Here is a 6,691-nt window from a genome sequence, read left to right as displayed (position 1 = left end):
GGCATTCACTCACTGGCTTTGGAATCAAAAGACCTGACCTAGACTCCCACTCCTATTGAAGATCTGTGAGACCTTGAGCAAATCACATAACTTCTCTAGGCTTGTTTCTTCATTTTTCAAATGAAGCAGTCAGACTAGATGGCATCTAAGGTCCCGTAATCCTGTTATTTGTGAAGCTGTTGTAGGTCTATGAGAAAGGAAACTCTTGTAGAGATTCTGGCTGAGACAAGTCGAAATGGAAGGAATGAAGTAACTTTCAGTTGTCTGGGGGAAACTCATGACTAAATAATATCTGATTTATTAATTTTCTCAATAAAACTCCCATATTAATGCCATAACTCATATGAATTTTTCATGAAAACTGACTCAGATTTTATTGAATTAAGAAAGGTGATTTCAGGGTTTCCTAGGCAATGCATGAAAATCACAAGAATGTAAAATAACAATAGAGAGACATTTGATTAGGATGGCCAACTGGATGATCAGACTTCAAAAAGATTTCTCATCTATAATATGCTGTCTTATATCACCACTCATTTCTCAAGTAGATAAATGAGCATATAAGAAAAAAATGGTGGGCTGTGCTTGATAAATATAAGAAAAAACAAATGATCTATGTGTGTCTTTTAAAAATGAATCTGGAAAAAGCTGGAGCAAGAGTTAAGTATTATTGGGAGGTGGATGCTAGGAAGAAAAAATAAAAATATATGCGTATGCATGTGAACAAATAGAAATGCATATACATGGATATATAAAATATATGTGCACATGAAAATGTAAAATATACATACATGTATACATGCATATACATATGCATCCACATATAAAATATAGGTGTGCCAGAGTGGATACAGTGTTGGTCTCAGAGCCAGGAAGAGCTGAGTTCAATTCTGCTTTTGATACATCCTGACTGCTGGTTGTGTGACTGTGACTTAACTTCTCAGTAGCCTAGGCAACTCCCTAAGTTTAGGTTACAGAGAAGGTGCTGATCTGCTTTAGTAAAGGGATTTTTCTCATCTAGGAGTCTCTTATACCAATGAAATCCAGTCCCTTTCTGCCTACTCTATGGTTTGTGCACACAAATACACACATTGACATACATGTTTTCACACACACACACACACACACACACACACATATATATATATATATATATATAAAACAAGGTAGATTTTGATCTTCAAGGATGTTTAAATGTTTTCTTTGCATGAAAATATTGATTTGGCTTTGACCCAGCAATAGCACTTTTAGAGCTATATCCCAAAGAGATAATATAAATGGGAAAAGGACCCGCATGTACAAAAATATTTATAGCAGCTCTTTTTGTGGTGGCAAAGAATTGGAAATTGAGAGGATGCCCATCAATTGGGGAATGGCTGAGCAAGTTGTGGTATATGAATGTAATGGAATACTATTGTGCTATAAGAAATGATGAACAGGCTGACTTCAGAAAAACCTGGAAAGACTTGTATGGTCTGATGCTGAGTGAAGTGAGCAGAACCAGGAGAATGTTATACACAATAACAGCCACATTGTGTGATTACTAATAGTGATAAACTTAACCCTTCCCAGCAATATGAGGATCTAAGACATTTCCAAAGGCCTCATGATGGAAAATGCTATCCACATCCAAAGAAAGAACTATGGAGTTTGAATATAGATCAAAGTGTACTATTTGCTTTTTTTTTCTTCTGTTGAATTTTGTTTCCTCTTTCTGGTGGTTCCTCCAATTGGTTCTAATTCTTACTCATAACATCAGTAATGTGAAAATATGTTTAATAGAAATGTATATGTGTATCAGATTGTGGGCCATCTTGGGGAGGGTGGTGGGGAGGGAGGGGGAGAAAAATTTTAAACTCAAAAGCATATGGAAGTGATTTTTGATAAATCAAAATAAATTAATTTAAAAAATATTGATTTGGGTTAACTATAATGCAGGGAGGATAAGGAGTAATAGACAGGTAATTGGACTGCTGTACTGGTACACATGAATTATTAAAAAAACAAAAGGAATATGTTAGAAGCTCTGGGAAAATCCTCTGGGGAGGAATTCTGGTGAAATTATGAACAAAAATGCACAGAATGAGAAGGCATGAGTATATTGCATGTAATCTGCACTTGTTGGAGGGAGTATCAATGTTGATGGCATCATATCTTCATCAAATTATGATGATCTTCTGATTGGTCTAAGATAGGTTCCCTACCCCTGATTTAAAGCATCGGATTTTAACCTGAGAGGGACCATACAACTGTCCCACTTTAGAGAGAAGAAAACTGAGGCCAAGAGAAGTTGCCATTTTCCCACAGTCACGCTGATGGCAAACTCAAATTCTCTGACTCCAGATTCATAATGTGTGAGTGGCTTAATTGTTTGTGCAAAAGGGGGTTTTAGTGGACTACAAGTTCAATTTGTGGTAGTAGTGTGACATGACACCCCCCAAAAACAAACAAACAAAAACTAACACAATCATAGGATGCATTAAAAAAAGGCATGGTTTTCTTGGATTAAGGATATGAAAGACCCACTCTCCTTTACTCTGGTCAAACTACATCTGAGTGAGTATTATATTCACTTCTAAGCAATCCATTTTAGGAAGGACATTAAAAAGCAGGAGTATATAAGATGAAGGTGACTGTGATAAAGAAGATTAGTTTAATGAATTGGGGATATCTAGTCTGGCGAAGGCAAGTCTTAAGGAGACAATGATTGCTGTCTTCGAGAATTTAAAGAACTATCCTATAGTCAAAAAAAATAAACTTATTCTGCTTGGACTTAAAAAGCCATGTTGGAATTTGCTGAAAGGTAGATGTAGGCTCTATGTTAGTATCAGGAGGGAGTTATTCCCCTACCCCAATCAATCAATCAATCAACCAACCAATAGATATGATGAAGCTTTAAATGTGTAAACAAGATGGTTTATAACCCACGATCTCTTAATGAGATATGAATCTGTTTGATTGGGTCAAGAAAGAAATCAATGTAATTGAGAGGTTCCGTCATACTCATTGAGCCCATGTATAAAACAGTATCACTCCATTTGGGAGCTCAGTCCAGTCCAGTGGGGGAAGCTTTAAGCTCTGGAGTTGAGGATCCCTATTCTAGCCAACATCTTGAGAGGAAACCACTCTTGGCTGGAGAAGAGGGCATTTTTCCCCTTCTCCCTTCACCTTCTATTGACCATGTCACTGGAGAGGAGGGACCAAGAGGAGACAACACATCCAATTAGGACCAGAGAGACACACACTGAAGATAAACACAGGCAAACACAAATACAGATGGATGTAAAATAGTCATTCACAGGAAGAAGTGGCTTTATGGAGTCTTTCCCTCTTCTGCTTCTGCCATGCTAGAGAGAATACTGACTATGGACTATAGAAACACATAAATCCTTGGTGCCTAACAGAGAGCTATACCTAAAGGGAAGTTCATGAGGACTCCACAAAGGGAAAAAATGACTCCCAGTCCCAGGATTTTGGGATACCACTTTGCCCTATATGTCATTTACGTATGGGCCTCATAGCTATATTTTAACTTAGAGACCACTCTTCCCAGGTCCCTCGTGTATAGTGGAAGAACATGACTCTTTTTTTTGTACAAATTGTTCTTACTAGTAAATTTTCTTTTCACACTGGTAAATTCTCTTTTCTAAAAGGTTATTGAGGCTATTGGTTGATAATCAATGGAAAACATACCAGTGGAGGCTTGTGAGTGACAACACTAGAAATTTGAGACCAGGGGTGGAGAACCTGTGGCCTCGAGGCCACATATGGCTTTCTAGGTCCTTGGGTGCAGCCTTTTGATAGAGTCCAAGTTTTACAGAAAAAATCCTTTTATTAAGGAGATTTGTTCTGTGAAGTTTGGATTCAGTCAAAGGGCCACACTTGAGGACCTAGATGGCCACACGTGGCCTTGAGGCTGCAGATAATCCCACCCCTGCCCTAGACACTCAGGCTTACCCTTAGAACCATAAGCAGGGAAATTGTGTCATCCTCTGGCTACTTCCAATGCTCATGAGAGTGTAAGTTAGAAGACTGATTCCAGAAGGGAGCTATATAGAGGAGGAAACAACCTTTTCAATAGTTGGAGCCAGGTTGTCTCTGGATTTAGTGGGTTGCAGTCATTCATTTTTTAAGTAAATGACCACTGACTGGAGCTGTTGTGGAGAGAATTATTGTTTAGGTATAAGTTTATGGATTTAGAACTGGAAGGGACTTCTGAGGCTGTCTTGTACAACTATCTAATTCCATGAGAAATGACCTGAAGCCCACGGAGAGGAAATGACTTAACCAAAGTCACATATGTCATAACAAAAGAGCTAGAACCCATATCTTCCACTTCCAAATACAACATCCTTTTCACTGGGCTGCAGCAGAATGACTGGCCTCTGAGTTCTCTTCTTTCTTGCTTAATTATATTAATACCTTATATTTGTAAGTACTTGCATGCACATACTCTTTTTACTTTTTTTTTGAGGTAAGCAGGGTTAAGTAACTTGCCCAGGGTCACACTGCTAGTAAGTGTCTGAGGTTGGATTTGAACTCAGGTCCTCTCAACTGTAGGGCCAGTGCTCTAACCACTGTGCAATATAGCTGCCTCACACATAATCTTTCTTGATCCTCATCACTACTCTGAAAGGCAAGTCCTATGAACATGATTTTCCAATTTTTCACATGAGGAAATTAAAATTGAGAAGTTAAGTCATTTGCTCAAGGTTACCTATCTAGTAAATGGCATAATCTGGACAGGAACCCAAATCTTTGATACTTAGTCTTCCTACTACACAATGCTGCTGCTCATATGATTTTATATGTTGACCAATATTGGCGCAATGAATTCATATGAAATGGAAACATTCCAATGTGAGAGTTTCTCAAAGTTTAAACTGATGAAGAATTGGTGAGTATGCACAAAAGACTCAGACATCTGGAGAGTTGATCTTGAAGCTTTTATTCAAACAGAAATGTGGTGAAGGTAAAATATAAGTCTTTATTTATAAGAAAATGCTTCCTTTGGATCCCCGGCTATGATATTACAAGATAAGTATTGATAAAAGATTACTAGAAAGTAGCTGATGAAATAGTATTAATTGTATTATATAATGATTATAGGAAGAAGGTAAACCAAAGAATGACTCATTGCTTCACAATTTGTGCTATTTTGATTCCTTTTGCTACACATTACCAAAGGCATTAGCTTTCTTTGTAAATATTTGTCTTTTTGATGTTGCATTCATTGTGATATATAGCAGAACATCATACTTAGTAAATGCTTATAAAGTGCTGAAGGCTGTTGGGAAACCACCATATGAAATGAAAAAATGAAACAAACTAAATTCACGTCAATGGTTTAAAACTTTAATTCAACATTCATTTATTAAATGTCTATTATATGTCAGTCAAAGTACTAAGTGGTAGCGATGCAAAGACTAAAATAACCTAGTACTTGACCTCAACAACTCTATAGTCTTTTGGAGATAAACAATGTACGCACTGGTAGCTAAATACAAATCAAGCCAACAAGAATATACTGAGGTCCTACTATGTAGGAGCAACTGTCCGAAGTGCTGGGTAATACAAAGAAAGGCAAAAACACAGCCCCTGACCTCCAGGAGCTCACCATCTAATGGGGAAAGACACCATGCAAACACTTATGTACAAATGAGATATATATGGGATAAATTGGAGATAATCTCAGAGGGAAAACTATAACATTCAGAAGGACAGGTAAAGGCTTCTTGTAGAAGATGGGATTTTGTCTGAGGCCTGAAGGAAGCCATAGAAGCCAGGTGGCAGAAGTGAAATAAAAAATAAATACAGCTTAATTTGTGGTACTAAATGATTCCTAAAGTCCTATCCAGTCCTAACATTTTGTGAGTCTATAAAAATAACTTATTTTTAATTAGAGTTTTAAGGTTGACAGGGTAACTAGGTGGCTGGCACATAGTAGGTGGATAGAGTGCCAGGTCTGGAATCAGGAAAGCTCATCTTCCTGAGTTCAAATGTGGCCTCAGACACTTACTAGCTATGTGACTCTGGGCAAGTCACTTAACTCCATTTTCCACAGTTTCTTCATCTGTAAAATGAGCTGGAGAAGGACATGGCAAACAATTCCAGTATCCTTGCCAAGAAAGCCCCAAATGGGGTCATGAAGAGTTGGGCATGAATGAAACGACTCAAAAACAACAATACAAGGTTCACAATGCATATTTATTCTTCACAGACCCAAATGGTAGCTAGCACAAATATTATCCTCATTTTGTAGATGAGGAAACAGAAGTACAAAGAGATTTAATGACTTGTCCAAGGTTTCATTGTTAGTAAGAGGTAAAGCTGGGATGAAAACCAAGATCTCACTGAAAGCCTAGTGTCATTTTCCATGATACCATACTTCCTTTGTTGAGCAAAACTGGAATAAATCACAGACTCTCAGAATTGAAAGGGATGTCAAAGTCATTGAGCTCATTCCACACCTAAACATGAAATTCTTCATGGCAGCTCCAACAAATAGTCATCTAGCTTCCCACTGAAGACTTCCCAAGGCAGCTGAGACCACTTTTGGTCAGCTCTAATTGGGAAGGACTTTTTTTCCCCACTATTCTGCTTTAATATGCTTCTCTTTTTTCCATCCTATTGTGGCTACCACAGGTTTTCCCTCAAGATAGGCTTCTAGAGGCCATGCTAAGTCAATTTG

The sequence above is a fragment of the Vombatus ursinus genome, unplaced genomic scaffold, assembly GCF_900497805.2.
Source record: "Vombatus ursinus unplaced genomic scaffold, bare-nosed wombat genome assembly UNPS02014812.1, whole genome shotgun sequence".
Lineage (NCBI taxonomy): Eukaryota > Metazoa > Chordata > Mammalia > Diprotodontia > Vombatidae > Vombatus > Vombatus ursinus.
This window is presented reverse-complemented; position numbering follows the sequence as displayed.